General features: G+C 42.9%; 1 pseudogene; it reads right to left on the bottom strand.

Moving 5' to 3' along the window:
- Positions 1–10,664: 10,664 nt before the first annotated feature.
- LOC124717461 lies at positions 10,665–10,782 on the bottom strand (annotated as a pseudogene).
- Positions 10,783–27,810: the final 17,028 nt, after the last annotated feature.

Here is a 27,810-nt window from a genome sequence, read left to right as displayed (position 1 = left end):
TCCCTTATCATTTAGCTACAATATAGCAGGTCAGCAATTGGAAGCAGTTAATTCCATAAATCATCTGGGAGTAGGCATTAGGAGTGATTTAAAATGGAATGAGCATTTAAAATTAATCGTCGGTAAAGCAGATGCCACACTGAGATTCATTGGAAGAATTCCAAGGAAATGCAGTCCGAAACCAAAGGAAGTAGGTTACAGTACACTTGTTCGCCAACTGCTTGAATACTGCTTACAAGGGAACCTCCCCATCGCACCCCCCTCAGATTTAGTTATAAGTTGGCACAGCGGATAGGCCTTGAAAAACTGAACACAGATCAATCAAGAAAACAGGAAGAAGTTGTGTGGAACTATGAAAAAAATAAGCAAAATATACAAACTGAGTAGTCCATGTGCAAGATAGGCAACATTAAGGACAGTATGAGAACAGGAGCGCCGTGGTCCCGTGGCTAGCGTGAGCACCTGGGAAACGAGAGGTCCTTGGTTCAAGTCCTCCCTCGAGTGAAAAGTTTAATTTCTTTACTTTCGCAGTTATGATCTGTCCGTTCATTGACGTCTCTGTTCAATGTAATAAGTTTAGTGTCTGTGTTTTGCGACCGCACCGCAAAACCGTGCGATTAGTAGACGAAAAGACGTGCCTCTCCAATGGGAACCGAAAACATTTGATCGCAAGGTCATAGGTCAACCGATTCCTCCACAGGAAAACACGTCTGATATATTCTATACGACACGGTGACGGCATGTGCGTCACATGACAGGAATATGTTGTCGACCCACCTAACTTGTACACTTGGCGAATGGGTAAAAAGATTCTTCTACCTTGCCCGATTTAGGTTTTCTTGTGGATGTGATAATCACTTCCAAAAAAAGTGATGAAAACATAAGAGTTTGTCACATAAACTGCAACAAATGAATGCAATAGTTTCACAGTCGCACAGTTTTCCCTGTGCTCTGTCAAAACATATGTTTTTAACGTTTTCAAATATTTCCGCGTGTAGCCCGTCAAATCCTGCATATGTCCAAGCAAATCTGAACATGTCCTGGAACTGTGGAGAGCAAAGTTGATTGTGTGTGTGTGCCTGAACTTTCATAATTGTCTGAAAATAAAAAATTAAAATTTTCACGCGAGAGAAGACTTGAGCCAAGGACTTCTCGTTTAACAGCTGCTCACGCTAACCACAGGACCACGGCGGTACTAAGCTTGTACACTCCTTAATGTTGCCTATCTTGAGCATGGACTACTCAGTTTGTATATTTTGTTAATTTTTTTCATAGTTCCACACAACTTCTTCCTCTTTTCTCGATTGATCTGTGTTCAGTTTTTCAAGGCCTATCCACTGTGCCAACTTATAACTAAATCTGAGGGGGGTGCGATGGGGAGGTTCCCTTGTTAGCAGTGTGGGATCCGTACCAGATAGGGTTGATAGAAGAGATAGAGAAGATCCAACGGAGAGCAGCGTGCTTCATTACAGGGTCATATAGTAATCGCGAAAGCGTTACGGAAATGATAGGTAAACTCCAGTGGAAGGCTCTGCAAGAGAGACGCTCAGTAGCTCGGTACGGGCTGTTGTTGAAGTTTCGAGAACATACCTTCACCGAAGAGTCAATCAGTATATTGCTCCCTCCTACGTATATCTCGCGAAGAGACCATGAGGATAAAATCAGAGAGATTAGAGCCCACAAAGAGGCATACCGACAATCTTTCTTTCCACGAACAATACAAGACTGAAATAGAAGGGAGAACCGATAGTGGTGTTTAAGGTACCCTCCGCCACACACCGTCAGGTGGCTTGCGGAGTATGGATGTAGATGTAGAAATTGGACTGATGATGGCTGGAGAAATGTTGCCTGGTCGGACGAGTCTCGTTTCAAATTCTGTCGAGCAGATGGACGTGCATGGGTGTGGATACAACCTCACGAATCCATGGACCCTGTATGTCATCAGGGGACTTTTCAAGCTGGTGGAGGCTCTGTAATGGTGTGGGGCGTGTGCAGTTGGAGTGATATGGGACCCACGAGACGTCTTGATACGACTCTGACAGGTGAGACGTACGTAAGCTTCCTGCCTGATCACCTGCATCCATTCATGCCCATTGTGCATTGCGACGCACTTGGGAAATTCCAGCAGGATAATGCGAAACCCAACACGTCCATAATTGCTACAGAGTTGCTCCAGGAGCACTCCCCAGAGTGGCCGCCAACCTCCCAAGAGATGAACGTCATTGACAATGCCCGGGATGCCTTGCAGCGTGCTGTTCAGAAGACATCCCCATCCCCTGGTACTGTTACGGATTTATGGACAGCCCTGCAGGATTGATGGTGTCAGTTGCCCCCAGTACCACTTCAGACATTAGTTGAGCTCATTCCATGTCGTATCGCGGCACTTCTGCATGCTCACGGGGCCACTACATGATATTAGGCAGGTGTACCAGTTTCTTTGGCTCTTCAGTGTATACCGTACAGCGTGCGCTCATTTCAAACTTACAGGAGTCCCAGTCCCGGCAGGCGTGCAGGAGAACGTTTGTGGCGTTTGCAGTTTACGAGAAGAGGCGTTGGTGGAGGTGAAGCTGTGAGGCCGAGCAAGCCAATGGTCCCATATTTGACTCCCATTCCGTCACACAGTTCCAATCTCCCATGGAGTTTCAAGGAAATACTTATTTGTTTTATCGATTATGAAATGGCTTTTGAGAGCCTGCGAATATACTGGTAAAAATGTTTTTTTTTTCTTACTAAGTAACACTTGCTGCTGCCATTAACGATTTTTCTTCATCGTCAGCACGAAGAACAATTCCCACTCGCGAGTGCTTTTTCCGTGTATTATGACTCGTTACGGGTGATGTTTGCGATGTGGAGCTGCTGCATTATTGTGGCCTTTACCATAAAATGAGTAATTTTTTAACCACTTAACAAAACCTAGTCTTCCGGCCCAAACTAGGTTCGTTTCAGAGTATGATGATGCAGTAGCTCCTTACTTAACAATCACGTACAACATCTAGCTCGACGGGAGATCCGTACCCAAAGACTGGAAAGTCGCACAGGTCACACCAATATTCAGGAAAGGCGGCAGGAGCAATCCACTAAACTGCAGGCCCATACTATTAACGTCGATACGCAGCAAGACTTTGGAGCATATATTGTATTCGAACATTATGAATGACCTCGAAGAGGATGGTCAATTGATACACAGTCGAGACGGATTTAGGAAACATCATTCTTGTGAACCACAACTAACTCTTTACACACACGAAGCGCTGAGTGTTACTGGTAAGTTATTTCAAATTGATTCAGTGTTTCTAGATTTCCAGAAGGCTTTTGATATTGTGACACACAAATGGATTGTAGAGAAATTGTGTGCTTATGGAATAACGTCTAAGTTATGTGACTGGATTCGTGATGTCCTGTCAGAGACGTCACTGTTCGTAGTAACTGATGGAAAGTCGTCGAGTGAAACAGAAGCGATTTCTTGTGTTCCCCATGCTAATGTTATATGGTATCTGCTGTTTCTTCTCTATATAAACGATTTAGGAGACTACCTGAGCCGCCGTCTTAAGTTGTTTGCAGAGGTTGCTGTCGGTTATCGTCTAGTAACGTCATCAGAAGATCAGAACAAAAATAGCAAAACGATTTAGAAAAGGTATCTGTATGGTGCGAAAATTGGCAAGTGGCCCTAAACAATGAAAAGTGTGAGATCATCCACTTGAGTGCTAAAAGCAATCTGTTAAACTTCGGTTACTCGACAAATCAGTCAAATCTAAAGGCCGGAAATTCAACTAAATACCTAGGAATTACAATTACGAACAATTTACATAGGAAGAAACAGATAGAAAATGCTTTGGGGCAGGAAAGCTAAAGATTGCGTTTTATTGGCAGGACAATTACAAAATGTAACAGATCTATTAAGGAGACTGCCTACGCTACTCTTGTCTGTCCTCTTACATCTGACCAGGAACAACACAGTTATATTACCAAAACATTCATGAAAATGAAAACAATCTTAGAGATGATAATAACCTAACAATAGTAATAATAATAATAATAAAAATAATAATAATAATAATAATAATAATAATAATGGGACGACGCTTGAACCCTATGCCCGTCCACAATGGTAACGACATTGCTAGCCACACGGAAAATGATTTAAATCCAAATAGAGGTGTTTTGCAGGATATGCTTCCTGCAACCACTCTAGAAGGAAAAGAAAGACAGAGGATGAGATGGTCAGATGAAGTTATCAGACACCTCATGTTCTGTAATAACCAAGCAACAAACTTAGGAACCAACACAACTGGATACAGATTACAAGTATACACAACATTTATTACCAGATACCCAGAATTAAAATTTTTAACAGAACAACGACTAGCTGATCAGATCCGTGTAATAATCAAAAATAACAGGATACCCCAGTCAGAATTAGAAAACATCAAACCACAAGTACAACAAATACTGGAACAAAATAATGTACAGTCAGAAGAAGAAGAAAATACAGTAATGGACACAATCCCAGAGCAAGCAAACAAAGAACAATGCGCATCAATTAAACAATCAGAGGAAAACGAAATCTTAAGACAGCCACCAGAACAAGCACAAATAGAACATGAAGTGGCACACATGTTAGATATATAGGAAAATTTCAGCTGACATATATAGAATACAAAGACACAAATACAGACATTAGACCATTCTTGCATAGACCACCAAATAACCCACAAGTCGAAACAACAATAAAAACTATCAACAAAATCATACACAACAAAATAAGTGAAAACACAACTATGGAAGAGTTACAACCACTGGTTTATATAGGAGCACTCACTACTCTAAATATACACATTAGGCAGAGATCAGAACCAACCAACACACAGAAGAAACCCACAAAACCAGCATGGCAACACAGGCTACAGATCAGAATAGAAAAACTGAGAAAAGACATTGGACATCTAACACAATTTATAAGAAATGAAATGTCAGAAAAAACGAAAAAGGTTAGGTAAAATCTCACAACAAGAAGCGATAGAGCAATTAGATGAAAAGAAGCAGAAATTACAAGCATTGGCCAAACGACTTAGAAGATACAAAAAAAGTGAAAGTAGAAGGAAACAAAACCAAACATTCAACACAAACCAAAAGAAATTTTACCAGACAATAGATAACACACACATTAAAATAGACAATTCACCAAACATAACAGACATGGAAGACTTCTGGAGCAACATATGGTCAAACCTGACATGCACGGTGGATACAAGCAGAAAGGTAATTTTGCAACATGAAGTCACCTGAGCAATTAATTCTATGCACAATTGGAAAGCCCCTGGAAAAGATAAAATAGCAAATTTCTGGCTAAAGAAGTTCACCTCAACACATTCACATCTAACTAAATTATTTAACAGTTACATTGCACACCCATGCACATTCCCTGATACACTTACACATGGAATAACTTATCTGAAACCTAAAGATCAAGCAGACACAGCAAATCCAGCTAAATACCGCCCCATAACATGCCTACCAACAATATACAACATATTAACTTCAGTCATTACACAGAAATTAATGACACATACAACACAGAACAAAATTATAAATGAAGAACAGAAAGGCTGTTGCAAAGGAACATGAGGATGTAAAGAGCAACTGATAATGGATGTAGAGGTGACATATCAAGCTAAAACTAAACAAAGGTCGCTACACTACACATACATTGATTACCAAAAAGCTTTTGATAGTGTACCCCACTCATGGTTACTACAGATATAGGAAATATACAAAGTAGATCCTAAATTGATACAGTTCCTAAACATATTAATGAAAAAAAAATTTGAAAACCACACTTAATATTCAAACAAATTCAAATAATATCACATCACAGCCAATACAGATTAAGCGTGGAATATACCAAGGAGACTCATTACGTCCTTTCTGGTTATGCACCAAGCGAGGTGGCGCACTGGTTAGCACACTGGACTCGCATTCGGTAGGATGACGGTTCAATCCCGTCTCCGGCCATCCTGATTTAGGTTTTCCGTGATTTCCCTAAATCGCTTCAGGCAAATGCCGGGATGGTTCCTTTGAAAGGGCACGGCCGATTTCCTTCCCCATCCTTCCCTCACCTGAGCTTGCGCTCCGTCTCTAATGACCTCGTTGTCGACGGGATGTTAAACACTAATCTCCTCCTCCTCTGGTTATGCCTTGCTCTGAACCCACTATCCAACATGCTAAATAATACAAATTATGGATACAATGTTACCCACACAAAATCACACATTTGCTATACATGGATGATCTAAAACTGCTGGCAGCAACAAATCAACAACTCAACCAATTACTAAATATAACAGAAGTATTCAGCAATTATATAAATATGGCTTTTGGAACAGACAAATGTAAGAAAAATAGCATAGTCAAGGGTAAACAGACTAAACAAGAAGATTACATATTGGATAACCACAGGGACTGCATAGAAGCGATGGAAAAAACAGATGCCTATAAATATCTAGGATACAGACAAAAATAGGAATAGATAACAAAAATATTAAAGAAGAACTAAAAGAAAAATATAGACAAAGAGTAACAAAAATACTGAAAACAGAACTGACAGCAAGAAACAAGACAAAAGCTATAAATAGTTATGCTATACCAACATTGACCTACTCATTTGGAGTAGTGAAATGGAGTAACACAGACCTAGAAGCACTCAATACACGTACACGATCAAAATGCCACAAATATAGAATACATCACATGCATTCAGCAACAGAAAGATTCACATTAAACAGGAAGGAAGGGGATTTATCGACATAAAAAACCTACATTATGGACAGGTAGACAATTTAAGAAAATTCTTTATAGAACGAGCAGAAACTAGCAAAATACACAAAGCAATCACTCATATAAATACATCGGCTACACCACTACAATTTCATAACCACTTCTACAATCCTTTAGATCACATAACATCAACAGATACGAAGAAAGTAAATTGGAAAAAGAGAACACTACATGGCAAGCACCCATATCATCTAACACAGGCATACATCGATCAAGACGCATCCAACACATGGCCAGGAAATGGAAATATATACAGTGAGATGGAAGGATTCATGATTGCAATACAGGAGCAAACAATAAACACCAGATATTACAGCAAGCATATTATTAAAGATCCCATTACCACAACAGATAAATGCAGACTTTGCAAACAACAAATAGAAACAGTAGATCACATCACAAGTGGATGTACAATACTAGCAAATACAGAATACCACAGAAGACATGACAATGTAGCAAAAATATTACATCAACAACTTGCCATACAACATAAACTAGTAAAACGACACGTCCCCACATACAGGTATGCACCACAAAATGTACTGGAGAATGATGAATACAAATTATACTGGAACAGAACCATTATAACATATAAAACAACACCACATAGCAAACCTGACATCATACTCACCAATAAAAAGAAGAAATTAACACAACTAATCGAAATATCCATACCAATACAACAAATATACAAAAGAAAACAGGAGAAAAAATTGAAAAATACATCCAACTGGCTGAGGAAGTCAAGGACATGTGGGATCAGGATAAAGTTGACATTGTACCAATTATACTATAAACTACAGGAGTCATACCACACAATATCCACCAGTACATCAACGCAATACAGCTACATCCAAACTTTAAATAAATAAATAAATAAATAAATATATATATATATATATATATATATATATATATATATATATATATATATACATATATATATACAACTACAGAAATCTGTAATTATTGATACATGTTTAAGTACCCAGAAGTTCTTAAATGCAACGTAACATATAATGTACAGTTAAAAGAAAGTCACGCTTGATCAAGGTCCGCGTCACTTTCCATTTTTTAACCAGACGTAACGTCTGAGAAAGGAAAGAAATACCAATAATAATAATAGTTCACAGTAATGAAAGTAAGGATAAATGGCAATAATAACAGTAATAATAAAACAAAGTGTATTAAAAATAACATTGACTAGTTTAGAACAACTTAAATTATGTTTAGTACTGCCAGAAAAAGAAAGGATGAAGAAGAGGAAAATTGGAATGACAGTAAAAGTGGCTGTCAGGAGAGGACTTGATTTAAGTAAATAACTCTGTAAGCGAGAGGATGGGAAAAGTTGCTGTGGTAGGGTGGATTGAAGAGTGCGGGCTGCAGACCAGTATGTGGGAGAGATAACTATTGCGAGAGAAGGTGAGCCATTAACTGCTTTTTGAAGCATGAAAGTGATTTAATTTCTCTGATATTTTGAGGAAGATTGTTCCAAAGTCGGGTTCCGGATACAGAAAATGATTTAGAAAACATGAAAGTGTTGTGTGGTGGTACTGAGAGGATCTTACTTCGTTGAGAACGAGTATTTCTGCTGTGCTGTTCAGATAGTAATGTAATGGCTGAGGATACGTAAGAGGGAGTCTGATGATTGAGAAGCCGATGGAGTAAACACAAAGTGTGGTAATCCCTACGTTTATCAGCATGAAGCCACGATAAATGTTCATAGGCTGCAATGATACGATCATAATAACGAACGTCACAAATATATCGGACGCAAGCATTCATCGCCAGTTCAAGCCTGCGAGAGTTTTCGTACGAAAGTCCTTGAAGAATGGGATCGGCGTAGTCGAGAATAGGGAGGGTTAGAGATACTACGAGCGTCTGCAGAAGCTCGAATGGAAATACTTTTTTATATTTCTGTAGACAATGAAGGGCTGCAGAAACTTTCTTGCAGACTGCAGTAGTGTGTTCAGTCCAGTCTAAGTGGTGGTCCAGGATTATCCCCAAGTTCTTTGCAGAAGGAGAAAAGTTTATTGCGGTGCCATTTAAAATTAAGCATGGAAGAGATTCTCTGTACTGCGTTGTAATAAGTCTTTTGTGGGTGACTAAGATTGCTTGCGTTTTGGAAGGGTTTAGTTTCATACCCAAGTTCTGCGACCATTCTGATAAAGCAAGTAAGTCAGCATTTACATGATCGGATGGCTGTGTGCAGGTTTACTGGACTTGCACTGAGATATAACTGAAGGTCATCAGCGTATAGGTGGTATCTACAGTGGAAGAGAATAGTTGACACATCATTAACATATAATGAAGAAAGTAATGGGCCCAGTACTGGTCCTTGTGGGACCCTTGATACAACATCCTTCCACTGCGACCTTTTAGTGAATGAGCACCAAACAATCAAGTAAGCAGTGCAGGTACGAAACGGTGGTTACCACGCATAACAAACAAAACCAGTGAATGAACTGGTACGCAAGCTAAAATTTGCTTCTCATTTGGACAAAATAAATAACAGTACTGATGATAAAATGCTGGAAGCAGAGGTTCATTTTGGCTGTGTGAATTAACCTTATAGTGTACCTTGATTTCTTATTCGAGTCACAGTGTGAGTGAGTGTTTGTGTGTGTGTGTGAGAGAGAGAGAGAGAGAGAGAGAGAGAGTGTAGCGTTTAACACAGTTTAGGAGTTGAATCCCACCGCAATCGGACTAAGGGGCAGCTGATATGGCTTTGCTGTTGTTTGTCCAGTACCACTGCACGCACCTGTTTATTAATACGTGCGGCTGGTATTATTTGAGCTCACACGGTTTGCTTCATTAAGTAAACAAACGGAAACGGGAGAAAAACAGAATACATAACTACTCGCCGGGGGGCTTTGGACACGGCGTGTCGCCGCAGTTGTATTTCCCCTTGCGTAATGGATACGCAAACAAGGCGTGCTGGATGCATCCTGACACGCATATTGTGACGGAAATGCTTTTAATGACTCTACAGCATATCCTCTCTCTCTCTCCCTCTGTGTGTGTGTGTGTGTGTGTGTGTGTGTGTGTGTGTGTGTGTGTTTGTTTTGTCATCCCTATCCAACGCATTGATTTCGGCATTGACTGTATACTCCAAAGGTACGTGACATTTTGGGTTTCACTGTTTCAGATTGATCTGGTCTTTCCACAGCGGTCGTAAGAGTTGACGAACGTATACAGTGTCCCAGTCATATCTACTGATTAATGCGACCGCGTATGTATTACCCAGTAGATCTCATCTACCGGAAACAAATCATAGATGGGAACGTTTGCTTGCCCTCCTAGTCTAGGTCGCGTTCAGAATCTCGTGTGCAGAGTTCAGTGCAGGCATATACTATAGCAAAAGAGAGAGAGAGAGAGAGAGAGAGAGAGAGGAGAGAATTCATTAATTTTTTGTGCTGTAGTAGTTTGAATAAATGTAACCATGATAATCGAGATGATATTATGGATTGAGTTATTTAAGTTTGAAGAATTATTGCTATCAGGTCATCTGTTACATCTAACCACGCATTCTAAGCATTTTGCATTGCATTCGCAACGACAAGCATTTTATAGCCTGCGTCTAATGCAGGATCTAACATTCGGAAATTACTACGACATAACTAGTACTTGCACTCCGCCTTCAGGCCACAAGTGGCCCATCGGGACCATCCGACAGCCGTGTCAACCACAATGAGGATGCGGATAGGATGGGCGTGTGGTCAGCACATCGCTCTCCCGGTCGTTATGACGGTTTTCTTTGACCGGAGCCGCTACTATTCGGTCGAGTAGCTCCTCAATTGGCATCACGAGGCTGAGTGGAACCCGAAAAATGGCAACAGCGCATGGCGGCCTGGATGGTCACCCATCCAAGTGCGGACCAGGCCCGAGAGCGCTTAACTTCGGTGATCTGACGGGAACCGGTGTATCCACTGCGGCAAGGCCGTTGCCTAACTGGTACACGACAAAACAGAATTTATATTCTCTAATGACGAGTGCAAGAGTTAAGACTTATTAATACCATAAGCGCACTAATAGCTGCGGACAGGATAGAAGGGGTGAGGGAGCGACAGGAAGAAGAACGTAACAAAGCAAAATTAATGAAGAGAGAGGAAAAGAAAGTGATTTGACTGTATGAGAAGCGTGAAGAGATAGAAACGTGACTGGGCGAATATGTGAGAATTTGCTTCACTGTTTGACTTCAATTTCAACGCAGCAGCACAGAGAATAGGGTAGTCTGTTCCAGAGGCTGACGAAAGAGACAGATAAGCAGTTTGCGAATATTTTTATTTTATGGATCGGCACAGCTAGGGTAGCAGATAAGTGAGAACTTGAATTGTGATTATGATGAAATGACAAGTACTTAACCTGTGATACAAGGTATTGTTATGCAAGCTCACTAAAGACGCGATGAATGGACATATGTCACCAACCAACGAAGTAATCAGAGATATAATTAATACTCTTAGATCTCCCATCCGTTGCCTCCCCTGTTGGCGAATAGGGGAAAGCCTCTCAGATATGGGTGGTACTGGGGAAATGAAATACGACATTATAATACAGTTGTAACATCTGAGGGCTTATACATGTTCGAAACTTTGACTATGAATAGACAAGGTCAAGCTGAGCGGCTGGAAAAGCGAAAGCGTAAGATGTTAAGGAAAATCCTAGGTTATCGATGGGTTGATGGACAATGAGAGAAAATGAGGACTTGTACAGCAAGACAGAACCTATCACAGCATCCGTTAAGAAAAGGCAATTGTAATTTTACGGTCATCTCACGAAAATGGACGGTGTCCGACTAACAAAAAGAATGTGGAGTTTCATTCAATGAAAGAAAACAAGGCCGAAATGGTTCAAAAAATGTGAAAAAAATCTTAGGTAGATTGGCATCTCAGAGAGAAAAATTCCTGACAGGAACAAATTTAGAAGATTGGTGAGCAACTACCAAGGTTTTAAAATGGTATCAGTGTCAAAAACGTATCACACTCACTCTCTGGAAAAAGATACTAATAAGGAGGCTCTGAGAATTTCAAAAAGATTTGGCAATACGCAACATAAAACAAAAGAAGCAGCAGGAAGAGAAATTTTGAGAAGGAAAGTGTTAAACTAAGAACGATGCCAAAGCAGTAGGAGTAGGAGAACAGGTGTAGAGCAGTCCAAAAAATAAAAAAAGAGCTTTGTTAGGAATATGGAAGAACGCTGAAGCAACTGATATTATCACATGGTCCCTGGATGTCCAAAACGGAAGGTGAAAAAAAAAAAAAAGGACGAATAAATCGGTCGCCAGTGCTACTGGGCATACGATGTTGCAACCACTTGGATACTAGCGTCTTCAGTAATATTTATTACACCACGGAAAGTGATCAAATTTGCAGTTTGTAGTGCATATATGAACAGTAGCCTTGACCTGCAAAATGCTATGAAGGAAGGAAGGAAGGAAGGAAGATTAGGGATTAATGTTCGTCGAGGATGAGGTCTTTAGAGACAGAGCACAGGGTTGGATTGTCGACTCACACTAATATCTAGGTACAACAATTTGTACGGATGTCGAATGGAATGAACACATAGGCTCGGTCGCTGATAAGGCAGAAGGCACTCTTTGGTACATTAGTACCATACGGGGAAAATGCAGTCAGCCGACAAACGATACTGCTTACAAAACACTCGTGCGACCTAGCCTAGAACATTGCTCTAGAGTGTGAGGGCCAAAAAAGGAAAAGAAAGAAAATACCACTGACGGGAAATACCGGACAGATGCAAGTAGGAGCAGCAGGAATGGTCACAGTTTTGTTCTCCACACTAGAGTGTCGTGGAAATGTAGAAAAACCTGAATTTGCAGACGACTGAAGATAGCCGTCAAATATCCCGCCAAATTTTGCTTTCAGAACTTCAGGAACTTGTAAAACAATCATTCTCCAGGAGCATCAAAAGTGACTATATCTACGTCAATACTCCGCAACCACCGACAAATACGTGGCGGAAGATACCCTGTGGCACTATTAGTGGTTTCATTTCCTGTCTCACTCACAAATAGAACGAGGGAAAAACGACTTTCTATATGTCTCCGTACAAGCCCTAACTTCTCTTATCTTATGTTAGTGGTCTTTACACGAATTGGATATCGGTGGCAGTAGAATAGTTCTGCAGTCAGCTTCAAATGCCAGTTCTCTGAATTTTCTCAGTAGTGTTTAGCGAAAAGAACGTCGCCTTCCCTTCAGGGATTCCCATCGGAGTTCCCGAAGTATCTCTGCAACACTTGAGTGATGTTAGAACCTACCGGTAACAAACCTAGCAGCCCGCCTCTGAATTGCTTCGATGTCTACTTCTAATCCTATCTGGTGCGGATCCCAAACACACCAGCAATACTCAAGAATAGGTCTCCTTTAAAGACGAACCACACTTTCTTAAAATTCTCCCAGTAAACCGAAATCGACCATTCTCCTTCCCTACCATAATCCTCACATGCTCGCTATATTTCATACTGATTTGCAACGTTACGCCCAGATATTTAAACGATGCGACTGTCAAGCAAGACACAACTAATGCTGTATCCAACATTGCGGATCTGTTGGTGCTACTATCCGCATTGACTTACACACTCATGCTCATAAATTAAGGATAATGCTGATACATGGTGAAACAATGCTCTGGAGGGCGGTTTGCGGGCTTAAATCACCTCGGGGTCTGACCATGCGGTGCATTTGGCCTGCGGTCGTCGCACGGTGGCGCTGGCAGCAGTCCACATACGCAGAGGTGTGTTGGTGTATGTTAGAGTACAGTGGAGTGAGTAAGTGTGCAGACGTTTTCAGACGTGCTAATGGTGGCAGTGCGTTGAAAATGGCTCAAAGAACACATATTGATAACGTTACGAGAGGTAGAATACTAAGGCGATTGGAGGCTGGTCAAACACAGCAGGTCGAAGAACGGGCCCTCCGTGTGTCATAAAGTGTGATCTCAAGATTATGGCAACGATTCCAGCAGACAGGAAACGTGTCCAGGCGCTACAGTACGGGACGTCCAAGTGTACAACACCACAAGAAGACCGATATCTCACCATCAGTGCCCGTAGACCGCCACGGAGTAATGCGGGTAGCCTTGCTCGGGACCTTACCGCAGCCACTGGAACAGTTGTCTCCAGACACACAGTCTACAGACGACTGAACAGACATGGTTTATTCGCCCAGAGACCTGCAAGGTGCATTCCACTGACCCCTGGTTACATGAGAGCCCCTAAAGCCCGGTGTCAAGAACACAGTACATGGTCATTGGACCAGTGGTCCCAGGTTATGTTCACGGACGAGTCGAGGTATAGTCTGAACAGTGATTCTCGACGGGTTTTCATCTGGCGTGAACCAGGAACCAGATACCAACCCCTTAATGTCCTTGAAAGGGATCTGTATGGAGGTCGTGGTTTGATGGTGTTGGGTGGGATTATGATTGGTGCACGTAAACCCCTGTACGTCTTTGACAGAGGAACTGTATCAGGTCAGGTGTATCGAGACGTCATTTTGCACCAGTATGTCCGCCTTTTCAGGTTTGCAGAGGGTCCCACCTTCCTCCTGATGGATGATAACGCAGGGCCCCACCGAGCTGTCATCGTGGTGGAGTACCTTTGAAACAGAAGATATCAGGAAAATTGAGTGGCCTGGCTGTTCTACAGAGCACGTGAGCATATCCCATACTGACGCAGGGTACATGCACAAGAAACAGTGTTGTTTTGTAGCACATGTGATTCGGGACGGTTTTCTCAACTTATCACCAATATCGTGGAGTTACAGATCCGTGTCGTGTGTGTTTCCTAAGTGCCTATGCTATTAGCGCCAGTTTTGTGTAGTGCCACGTTGTGTGGCACCACATCCTGCAATTATCCTTAATTTATGATCATGAGTGTATTTTTCTTCATTTAGAGTCAGCTGAAATTCGTCACACCAACTTCAAATCTGTCTAAGGAACGTCGCCTCCCCCTACAGGCAGTCAACTTCGACAACTTCCGTACACCACAGCACCGTCAGCGGACAGCCGCAGATTATGGCCACGCTGCCCGCCAGATCGTTTATGTATACAGAAAACAATAGTGACCCTATCACATTCCCCTGGTGCAGTCCAGGCGATGCCTGCGTCTCTCATAAACCATCGCCGTCAAGGACAGCACACTGGGTTCTATCACTCGAGAAGTCTTACAGTCACTCGTACATCTGGGGACCCGTTCCAGATGCTCGCATCTTCGTCAACACTCTACAGTGAACTGCAGAATCAAATGCGCCGGTTCTTAATTACAATAACAGACACACTTGAGGTTTTTCGATTACAGCGCCATTTAACACATATGGGAAACAGTGGTGTGAGTAAATCGTACATACTCATTGGCGTAAAATCTGAATGTGGAATAAAAATTGGAAGGGGGAGGGGGCTCCCATCTGGAAATACGAAGCTGACGCAGCCAGCGCAGGAGTGGAGTTCAGAAGGTGCCCAGCTGTAGCTGTGACACCTACAGCGCCTCTCGGTGTTGAAAAACCAAAAATAGCTCCCAAATTAGCTCCCATGTGCTTAAAATATCAATTCACAAAATGACCTAAGTTCCTCCACAAGTAGCAATTACGAAAAATAAATAAAAAAGAAATAGAGGGAAATATCTAGTATAGAAAGCAAAAGAAAAGAAGAGGAAAATTTAATTATAAATATTAAAAACATGGGAAGGGGGAAAAACAGTAGAAAATTTTAAAATATTGGTTATTCCAACCGTAAGAAAATCAATATTATAGTCATACAACGTAGGTCTGGGACACCAAAGATAGTGTTTATTAAAGTATAAATAGCCATACGTTGTAATTACGATACTGCAGTCTCTAGTCTGTTCTAGTTTGAAAGTTATTTAGGACGTACAGCTTTAGAGGACAACAATTGGGACTTTATTAAACGGGGATCAAGAATAGATCATGAAGAGATTGTTTTTGAGGATTGTCAATTCAAGACTTCAATTTGGACATTTATCAGAGTAAATAAACGGGAAGGTGAATAGTAATCTCTTTGGCTTTAATGTCAATTCGTGTGAATATTTAAACGCTTTACTGAATTGAGAATATTAACCGGATTTGGACTTTGAATTGTGATAGTGGGAAACTTTAACTTCACGCGACTAGTGATCATAGTTAATGGCAGTTTGCGGATATTAAATAGAAATAACTTATTTACCGAAAGTGACAGGATATTATCTAACATCTCTGATGCTAGCGGGAATCCTACGTAGACATCTAATTACAGAACTTCTTTGAATGAGATCGTATGAGTGAACCTATTTATTAATAATTCTTGTCAATAAACTGACATTGTTAATTTGAAATATAATACAAGTCTTGAACATTAATTTAACTTAGATTAATAAACGTTAAGGTTACATGATCTATGCCAAGAACAAACTAGCGATTCGTAACTAAAACAATTGAACGAAAGGTTAAAGTACCGTCGTCTGTAAACATTGGTAGTAAAGCTACTAAAGATTTTTTCTCTCAGAGTTGGGAAGACTATACGTGTAGTGACCCACGTTTAACATTGGGTTTTGAAAGTAATCAAACTGATACTTAGCCGGGACAATATTAAATAAAAGTAAAACCCTTCAATGACAGTCGACGTGTAAAAAAATGAAATCAAACTTTCACTTATTAGACGAAAAAGCGAAAAGAGAAAAAGTTTATTAAAATTAATTTTTCACCTTGTAATGGTACTTGAATTACGTAACCATTACGGCACCTCAACTCAACCTCTCCATACCAGCAATATTCTACTGTGTTTCTGTAAATTAGGTAACATATTTCTGAGACAACATTCAGATTTGATTTCATTAATGTAGAGGTACTTTGATACATCGATGTGTTTATATTGCAATGATATTATTCTTATGTGTATTCTTTCTTTTGTCACTATGATCTTTGTCGTACTTGTAACTCTGATTTTTGGGGGCGTAAGCGGTTATTAGAAAAGTCAAGTCTTGGACGTCATGTTGGAAAGACAAAAATTGCAGTCATTTTATAAAACGTGAACTTTAACAGTGAGGAAGATGTTTTCAAGTATGTTTTATATTGTGTAGTGATGTTTTGTGACTTACGTTATATTGCAACAAAAGTAATAAAAAAGAAGTGTAATTTCAATTCGGAGTGCTGATTACTTTTTTTACATCGCCATTGTGCTAACTTTCAAAAGTTTTATCTTCAAGAATGGTTTATGAAACACATCTATACAACTTTTGAATATCGGAGAATAACACCTAGGCCTTTTTCCATTCGAGCTTGGAATCATCACCACCTAGATTTTCGACGATTGAGCCATGAGTTCACAACGAGACCAGAGTGGGAAACACGAAAAAAAAATGGTTCAAATGGCTCTGAGCACTATGGGACTTAACAACTATGGTCATCTGTCCCCTAGAACTTAGAACTACTTAAACCTAACTAACCTAAGGACATCACACACATCCATGCCCGAGGCAGGACTCGAACCTGCGACCGTACCAGTCGCGCGGCTCCGGACTGAGCGCCTAGAACCGCTAGACCACCGCGGCCGGCCAAACACGAAAAGATGAGTGCCTAGTTTATCCATTATTTCATGGAATGACTGTATTAACTGTGCTCTAATGACACCTGCCACATAATGTAACTTTGTTGTTGCCCGAAAATGCAATATTTAGCAGCGTGAGCAACACTAAAAATCATACATAATTTTTGACCTTTGTTGTTGTGGTAGGGTTGTTAGAACCTAGAACATGTTTTCCGTGCGATTTACGAGATATTTACTCGTCTGAAATTAAAAGGGACACCCTGTAGAAATCTTACGTAACGCGCATGCCCTTTAGCTTATGTTGCCTTTCAGATTGTTTTCCAGCTTTATAGATCTCAAGTGTGCAGTAGAAAATTGTTCCTATCACCTTCTTCCACATCACTGTGATACGTTGTAAACAGCCATTGTTTACACGCTGTAAATTCAGGTGCCAGAGAGACGATTCCAGGCTGGGCAGCGACGCTGAGTAACATATTTATGGAGGCCCGTGTAGAGCAGAGAGCAGGCCGGGGTTTTGCGGCCCTCTCCGGTGTCACTGCTGATGCAGACGTCGATGCCGCGTGGGAGGCTGGGGACACGCGCCTCACCACGGCGGTGGCCCGTGGCTGCGTGTCCTGTACACGCCCACGTGGGGCCTTATCAGCAGGGCTTCATCGCCCCTGAGAGGATTCCCGTGTTCTGTGAATCAACCGTCCACCTCTGGAGCCGGCAGTCTGGAATGCGGCGACCGCGCTGTCTGGAGCCCGCCTCTGTGACAGCGCCGCGCGAACAGGTAGCTGCAGGTAGGTCGGCTGTGTAGGCGCGTAGCGGGTTCCATCTCGCCCACTGTGCGGTATTTGGGACAGAGGACGACAAGTGATCCAGGGGCGGTGCTGCTGAAGATGGTTACGAAGACGTTCGGCGGGGGGCGTACGAGCTCGTCAGTGTTGCTGCTGGCCTTCACGGATTTCAGAGCACAAAAAAAAAGGGCCATCCTAACAATGTAATGAACGTCACTGAGCCTTAAGACGTGTCTGGCGTAGAGATGGGTAGTTCGCGAACGAACGGGTGCAAAGGAACGGTTCACCAAGATGAACGAAAAGACCGAGGAATGAATTCCAAGGAAAGATCGGTTCATACACTCCTGGAAATTGAAATAAGAACACCGTGAATTCATTGTCCTGGCGCCTCAGTTGGACCAGCGTTCGTGCTGGACGTGCAGACCGCGTGAGACGACGCTTCATCCAGTCCCAAACATGCTCAATGGGGGACAGATCCGGAGATCTTGCTGGCCAGGGTAGTTGACTTACACCTTCTAGAGCACGTTGGGTGGCACGGGATACATGCGGACGTGCATTGTCCTGTTGGAACAGCAAGTTCCCTTGCCGGTCTAGGAATGGTAGAACGATGGGTTCGATGACGGTTTGGATGTACCGTGCACTATTCAGTGTCCCCTCGACGATCACCAGTGGTGTACGGCCAGTGTAGGAGATCGCTCCCCACACCATGATGCCGGGTGTTGGCCCTGTGTGCCTCGGTCGTATGCAGTCCTGATTGTGGCGCTCACCTGCACGGCGCCAAACACGCATACGACCATCATTGGCACCAAGGCAGAAGCGACTCTCATCGCTGAAGACGACACGTCTCCATTCGTCCCTCCATTCACGCCTGTCGCGACACCACTGGAGGCGGGCTGCACGATGTTGGGGTGTGAGCGAAAGACGGCCTAACGGTGTGCGGGACCGTAGCCCAGCTTCATGGAGACGGTTGCGAATGGTCCTCGCCGATACCCCAGGAGCAACAGTGTCCCTAATTTGCTGGGAAGTGGCAGTGCGGTCCCCTACGGCACTGCGTAGGATCCTACGGTCTTGGCGTGCATCCGTGCGTCGCTGCGGTCCGGTCCCAGGTCGATGGGCACGTGCACCTTCCGCCGACCACTGGCGACAACATCGATGTACTGTGGAGACCTCACGCCCCACGTGTTGAGCAATTCGTCGGTACGTCCACCCGGCCTCCCGCATGCCCACTATACGCCCTCGCTCAAAGTCCGTCAACTGCACATACGGTTCACGTCCACGCTGTCGCGGCATGCTACCAGTGTTAAAGACTGCGATGGAGCTCCGTATGCCACGGCAAACTGGCTGACACTGACGGCGGCGGTGCACAAATGCTGCGCAGCTAGCGCCATTCGACGGCCAACACCGCGGTTCCTGGTGTGTCCGCTGTGCCGTGCGTGTGATCATTGCTTGTACAGCCCTCTCGCAGTGTCCGGAGCAAGTATGGTGGGTCTGACACACCGGTGTCAATGTGTTCTTTTTTCCATTTCCAGGAGTGTAGTTCACTTCGGTCGCAGCGGTCACTTCGGCAGTTCTCGTTCCAGCCTCGGTCGCGTGCTCGTCTCAGTCTCGGTCTCCCTCGGCCGCACTCGTCGTTCTTCGCATGACCACCTGTCTCAGTTCCACTGCCGACTGCTCCTAGTTAGTTCTGTATCCAGTTGTTCGTTTCGTTCACTGTGCTCGCCTATTTTACACGTGTTCCAAACTGTTCTTGCACTTGGTTCTGGCTATTCAGAGTTCACGACCGGTAACCAAAAAGTATTTCACAGTTACGTAAATTACATAAAAATTACATTGTACGTAATAGGTACGTCTTTTCAGGTAACAAAAGGGCATATCAGCTCACTTCATTATATCGATGAACAGCAAAAGACATACTTATAACAAGGCAAGTCTTTTTTGTTATTCATATATTTTGTAGTTTCATCGGCTTCATTTAGCAGCTAACTTTCAATAATTTGCTCAATTTTTAGTGTAAGAAAATTCATATAAAACGATTTTCACATATCTTTCATATACAAAACAATACATTTTGGAAGGCTCTAATTATTTTCAAGTTTGGTTGTTTCCAATTTGCATTACCTGCTTGTTTGGTTTCTTTGGAAAAGAAGTGGGTTCAGGGTCATTTTGGCTCAGTAGGAAAAGCGGTGCCTCTCCATTTGAAAAGACATACATTGCCATAAAATCGCATTTGCTTATTATCTCAAAAACATTTGTTCAGAAGGAGCTTTCAAACCAAAACCTTTATTACTGCGAACTTAATTATTATTATTATTGCTGCATTAACTTTAATAATGCAAGATAAAAACCTAATTTTTACTAAGCGTGTGACGCAAGTATGATCAGAGAACCACATTTTATTTTATGCTTCCATAAAATTTACTTCGCCTACGAACTCAGAGACAACGTTAAGTATATACAGGGTGTAAATGATTATTGTTTACAACGTAGCATAGCTATGTAGTGGAAGTCGAAACGAAGAATTTTATACAAGCCACTTGTGGTCTATTAAGTTGGGAAACAGCCACCAACAGATTTACAAGACTACATGAGCTATAGCCCGTGAGTGTCGCGTGAGATTTTCGTGTTCTCTTCTCCAGCTCTCTACACATCGTCATCGATTGTTTCGCAATTGTTGCTTGCATTAGCTTGTTATTTCTTTACTGCGTAATTATTACATGTTTATCTGTTTGTTGTATCTGCTCGTAACGGGCAACACATCGTCCGTAATTGGCGAGCAGTCTGTACTCGGGGCCGGTTTTCCGTGCGCCACCCTATATTATTTCCCTGCGATCAGCCACATAAGGCTACGGTTGGCTAAACGAGAGGTTCTGCAGAATCACAGAAATTACTTCTAAAAGTGTGTAAGAATTCTGTAATGAATAAAAACTCTGTACTCCAGGGGGGAGCCAAGTGCCCCCTCTTGGTGCCCTCCATCCTTCAGTCACCTACACTACTGGTTTTCAATTTTTTATTAGAACCATATACCAAGCACAAACGAACGGCGAACGAGTAAAAATGAACGGTTCCCAAAAAAGAACGATCAGCCGTGAGCTAGTTCCCAAGGATGAAGGAGTTTGCCCATCTCTAGTCTGGCGTAACTTTAGCTCGGAGCGTGTGCTACTCGACAGAGTGAATCGTACAGCCAGCTGTAGCGGTAATTAACTCGGATATGTTGAAAGCCGTCTGTTACAAACGACTCTCGTGTCATATACAATGAAGCACCACGGGCAGAATGCGGCGCTGCTGTCGGCAACGCCTCTACAAGACAGCAAGTGTCTGACGGAGTTATTAGATGGGTTACTGCTGCTACAAAGGCATGTTATCAAGTTTGAACGCGGTGTTACAGTCAGCGCACGAGTTATGGGACACAGTATTTCCGAGGCAGCGATGAAGTGGGGATCTTCCCATACAGCTATTCACGAGTGTACCATGAATATCAGGAATCCGGTAAAACATCAAATCTCCGACATCGCTGCGGCCGGAAAAAGATCCTGCAACAGCGGTGAAACGTCCCCTTAGAAAAATTAGTGAATTACTGTGCTGGTAAACCCCTTACGTTATTTGATTTTCAAACAGCTGGGCAAAACTGAACGTACTCAGACATTTCTCTGTTTACTTATTCTGATCATCACTAAACTGACACACAGTATTTTTAGCGCAACGCAATCTGACTTTCAATAATCTCTACAAAAGAACGGCCCTGACTAACAATAACATATACCTTTCATGAATCACTTACCTCACAAAAATTTTCGTTACTCGAACTGCTGCAATACAGCGAGCGCCAACACTGCCAGCTAAATAAAGGATTCTAACTACTGAAGGCACTAACTACTGATAGGCATAGTTAGCAAATGAAAGATTTTGATAAAGAACAAACAATGTATTTACCTTAACAGTGTTCAAAAGTCATAATATATATATCAGTTCATGACATCCAGTCTTACAAATTTACTCTCTCTGATGGACACACGTCCAGATCATCCGCTCTCAAAACTCCGCCATCTCTCTCCCCACATCCACCACTGCTGGCGGCTCACCTCCAACTGCGCAACGCTACGCGCTGTTCACATCCAACTGCCCAACACTACAATAGCAAATTCCAATAATGCAAACCAGCCACAGACTGCACACAGCACAGTTAGTGATTTTCATACAGAGCGCTACGTGGCGTTACCAACATAAAAACCTAAACAGCCCACTTAAAGCGAGACGAATCTCACTCCCAACATGCGAATTGCGCATGTTGAAGACTACATCACGCCTGAACGTTGCTTCATTGGTAAACAACACAGAGGATGGAAATATAGGATGCATTTCACACTGTTCCAGGTACCACTTCGAAAACTGTGCTCTGGGTGGACAATCAACTGGTTCCAGGTTGTGAACACGCTGTAAGTGAAATGGACGTAACAATTGCCCTCGAAGGACTGTTCCAAATGACTCTGAGCACTATGGGACTCAACTTCTGAGGTCATCAGTCCCCTAGAACTCAGAACTACTTAAACCTAACTAACCTAAGGACATCAAACACATTCATGCCTGAGGCAGGATTCGAACCTGCGACCGTAGCGGTCTCGCGGTTCCAGACTGTAGCGCCTAGAATCGCACGGTCACTCCGGCCGGCCAGGCTTGTTCCAGGTAATCTGCTAAATGACCCGGTCTCACGCAGACGTTGGTACACATCAGCAAAGGCTGTATGATGTGGAATAGGGCGAATAGGATATTGTTGTTGATTAACCCACCATGCAGCTCGTCCGTGGTGGTGGTGGTGCGCTACGTAGTACGCACCAACCATACATATCGGTGTACTCCCTCCAGGTGTATCGCTCCATTAGTAAACAGAGACAATGCACTACCACACTTGTGGACAACAGTTTCTTACAACTGAAGAGTATAATACGCCCTTTAACAATTGAAGATCTTAATACGGCCTCTAACAACTGAAGAGCGTAATTCGGCCTCCACCGGTATAAATAATCCTCATAGGGAAAAATGACATTAGGGAAAAATATTTGTTTTGATGTCCCCTACAACCTCCCAGAGTTTGTCGGTTTAAATACTTTTCACCCTGTATGTTACGTAATTTGTCAGCCTTATTTATGGGACGTGCTTTTACCACTGTGTTTCACTGAGTGAATGTTAGTTCTTTCTACGTTGTGCGCGTTGGTTAGAATACGTGATAATCATTATGTAGTCTTCGATGGGTTAACTGTGCATACCAGCGGTTTATGACATTACTTTCATAACATCTATATGTGCTATTCATGAGCCTTTGTCTCTGCCTTTCACGTAATACCTGACTTCAGCTCTCTCTTGAATTCTCTTCTTTATGAAGTCATTCCGCAACCCTGCAATTTTTCAGCGTTCATCCACAGCTGTGCTCCTTTAAGCTTTCCTCGTGTAGACACCACGTTCAAGTTCACCGTAGACTGTAATAGAAAGGAAAAAAAGAAATGCACCAACGTACCACGGAGGAATTATCGGAAAGGGACGGAAATCGGTAGGTGTGATATACTTGTACAAAGAAACAAATGACTGCAATTTATATTCAGGAGATAGAGCTTCACAAATTGAGCAAGTCAATGACGCATCGGTTCACCTCTGGTTCTTACGGCAGCAGTTATACGGCTTGGCATTAATTGAGTGAGTTGTTGGATGCACTCCTGAGGGATTGTTGTTGTTGTGGTCTTCAGTCCTGAGACTGGTTTTCTGCAGCTCTCCATGCTACCCTATCCTGTGCAAGCTTCTTCATCTCCCAGTAGCTAGTGCAACCTACATCCTTCTGAATCTGCTTAATGTATTCATCTCTTGGTCTTCATCTACGATTTTTGCCCTCCACGCTCCCCTACAATACTAAATTGGTGATCCCTTGACGCCTCAGAACATGTCCTACCAACCGATCTCTTCTTCTAGTCAAGTTGTGCCATAAAGTCCTCTTCTCCCCAATTCTATTCAATACTTCCTCGTTAGTTATGTGATCTACCCATCTAATCTTCAGCATTCTTCTGTAGCACCACATTTCGAAAGCTTCTATTCTCTTCTTGTCCAAACTATTTATCGTCCACGTTTCACTTCCACACATGGCTACACTCCATACAAATACTTTCAGAAACGACTTTCTGACACTTAAATCTATACTCGATGTTAACAAATATCTCTTCTTGAGAAACACGTTCTTTGCCATTGCCAGTCTACATTTTATATCCTCTCTACTTCGACCATCATCAGTTATATTGCTCCCCAAATAGCAAAACTCATTTACTTCTTTAAGCGTCTCATTTCCTAATCTAATTCCCTCAGCATGACCCGACTTAATTCGACTACATTCCATTATCCTCGTTTTGCTTTTGTTGATGTTCACCTTATATCCTCCTTTAAAGACACTGAGGGATATAGTGCCAAATTCTGTCCAATTGCCGCGTTAGATCGTCAAAATTCCGAGACTGTTGCAGGGCCCTGCCCATAATGCTGCAAACATTCTCCACTGGGGAGAGATCCGGCGACATTGCTGGTCAACGTAGGATTTCGAAGGTACGAAGCAGTAGAAATTCTCACTGTTTGTAGGCAAGCATTATCTTGCTGAATGGCAGGTGCAGGCTGGGTAGCCATGAAGGGCAACAAAATGGAACATAGGATACCGTAGAAGTACCGTTGTGCTGTAAGAGTGCCCTAGGAAAAGAAATGGCGCTCCAGACCACCATTCCTTGTTGTCAGGCCGTACTGTCCGGAGTGCCTCCAGATACGTCTTGGGCCTCCAATCTCATTGCTGAAGTAGAAATATCTCCAGTGATGAGTTCGGCCTCTAAGCGAGCCCCGGAGATCAGTGACGATGTGTCTGGATGTGCCTCAGGTAGTGATGGGACACCAACCTGAGTGTTGCCCGCCATGCGGCCTGACAACCAAGGCCGTTGGTGTGGAGTACCATTTCTTTTCACTGCAGGAGACCTTTGGTTGTCGCCGGCGGCACCTTTACAGCACAACGGCACGTCCAGGATATTCACTCGCTCCGTTTTGCTCTCCTTCATGGCAAGCCATCCAGTGCTTACATACCAGCAAGATAAAGCCCGTCCGTACACATCGAGAGTTTCTTCTGCTTCGCTTCATCCTTGCCGAACCCTATCTTAGCCAGCAAGTTCGCCAGAACTCTCCTTCGTTGAGAACATTTGGAGCATAATGGGCAGCGTCCTCCAACCATCTCGGGATTTTGACGATCTAACGCGTCTCCTGGACAGAATTTGGCACTACACAGGACAGAGGTAGACCAACGCTACGTTGAAATGTTCAGTTTGTAAAGCTCTTACTACTGAAAAAGGCATTAAATTTTTTTAAAAATTGAAATCATTTGTTTGTCTGTACATGTTCTAACGTGGCTATAATTTCACACCTTACAAGCACTCATCCACATACTTTGCCGTGAACGACAACCACCATTAGGAATCTTTTGATACGGTGTACACGTCGTATACAGGGTGGTCCATTGATCGTGACCGGGCCAAATATCTCACGAAATAAGCATCAAACGAAAAAACTACAAAAACGAAACTTGTCTAGCTTGAAGAGGGAAATCAGATGGCGCTATGGTTGGCCAGCCACATGGCGCTGCCATAGACCAAACGGATATCAACCGCGATTTTTTAAATAGGAACCACCATTTATTATTACATATTCGTGTAGTACGCAAAGAAATATCAATGTTTTAGTTGGACCACTTTTTTCGCATTGTGGAAGATGGCGCTGTAATAGTCACAAACATATGCCTCACAGTTTTAGACGAACAGTTGGTACCAGGTAGGTTTATTTAAATTAAAATACAGAACGCAGGGACGTTTGTACATTTTATTTCGGTTGTTACTGTGTGATATATGTACCTTTGTGAACTTATCATTTCTGAGAACGCATGCTGTCACAGCGTTATTACCTGTAAATACCACATTAATGCAATAAATGCTCAAAATGATGTACGTCAACCTCAATGCATTTGGCAGTACGTGTAACGACATTCCTCTCAACAGCGAGTGATTCGCCTTCCGTAATGTGCTGACGCATGTTGTCAGGCGTTGTCGGTGGATCACGATGGCAAATATCCACACAGAAAGAAATCAGGAGACGTCAGATCCGGTGAACGTGCGGGCTATGGTATGGTGCCTCGACGACCAATCCACCTGTCATGAAATATGCTATTCAATGTGCCGGACATCCATCATGTTGGGAGTACATCGCCAATCTGTCATGCAGTGAAACATCTTGTAGTAACATCGGTAGAACATTACGTAGTAAATCAGCATACGTTGCCATCGATAAAATGGGAGCCAATTATCCTTCCTCCCATAATGTCGCACCGTACATTAACCCGCCAAGGTCGCTGATGTTCCACTCCTCGCAGCCATCGTGGATTTACCGTTGCCCAATAGTGCATATTATGCCGGTTTACGTTACCGCTGTTGGTGAATGATGCTTCGTCGCTAAATAGAACGCGTACAAAAAATCTGTCATCGTCCCGTAATTTCTCTTGTGCACAGTGGCAGAACTGTACACGACGTTCAAAGTCGTCGCCATGCAATTCCTGGTGCATATAAATATAGTACGGGTGCAATCGATGTTGATATAGCATTCTCAACACTGACTTTTTGAGATTCCCGATTCTCACGCAGTTTGTCTGCTACTGATGTGCGGATTAGCTGCGACAGCAACTAAAACACATGCTTAGGCACCATTTTTTTCAGGTCGTGGTTGACGTTTCACATGTCGCTGAACACTTCCTGTTTCCTTAAATAACGTAACTATCCGGCGAACGGTCCGGACACTTGGATGATGTCGTCCAGGATAGCGAGCAGCATACATAGCACACGCCCGTTGTGCATTTGAATCACTATAGCCATACATTAACACGATATCGATCTTTTCCGCAATAGGTAAACGGTCCGTTTTATCACGGGTAATGTATCACGGAGCAAATACCGTCCGCACTTGCGGAATGTTACGTGATACCATGTACTTATACGTATGTGACTATTACAGCGCCATCTATCACAAAGCGAAATAAAAGTGCCATCTGGTTTCCCCCTTCTAGCTAGACGAGTTTCATTCCTTGTAGCTGTTTTCGTTTGACGCTTATATCGTGAGATATTTGGCCCGGTCACTATCAATGGACCACCCTGTATATGAATATTTCAAGGCGACTGATATTGTCACGTACGCCTTGTAAATAATTGTTAACGCTTATTTCATGACAGGCGACGGGTTGTCTTTATTAACAGAACGGCGTAATGAATGATTGCCTATACTAGTAGAGGTTGGAACGCCTGTGGAGATGAAACGGCAGGCGGAACTCCACCTCTGGGTGGGAGGCCCACACATGTGTTGGTCCTGCTTACACACAGGAAGTAGCTAGACAGACGTCGTGGCATCTGAGCTCTGGAGCACAATAGGGTGACGGCCGTCCGCTGTTGTAGCAAGACCAGAAGGATAACCCGGAACTATGCAAATCTTGGACGAAGGTGAGAGGAACGAAGAAGCGGCACCTCGGAAACCATGCAGGCTGGGTTATTTCCAAGGAATTTTATTCAGAAGCGTACCATTGTACGAGTATACGTTTTTCCTCGCA

The sequence above is a fragment of the Schistocerca piceifrons genome, chromosome 9, assembly GCF_021461385.2.
Source record: "Schistocerca piceifrons isolate TAMUIC-IGC-003096 chromosome 9, iqSchPice1.1, whole genome shotgun sequence".
NCBI classification, from domain to species: domain Eukaryota; kingdom Metazoa; phylum Arthropoda; class Insecta; order Orthoptera; family Acrididae; genus Schistocerca; species Schistocerca piceifrons.
The sequence above is the reverse complement of the archived record's forward strand: the minus strand, read 5'-3'. Positions and strand labels throughout refer to the sequence as shown.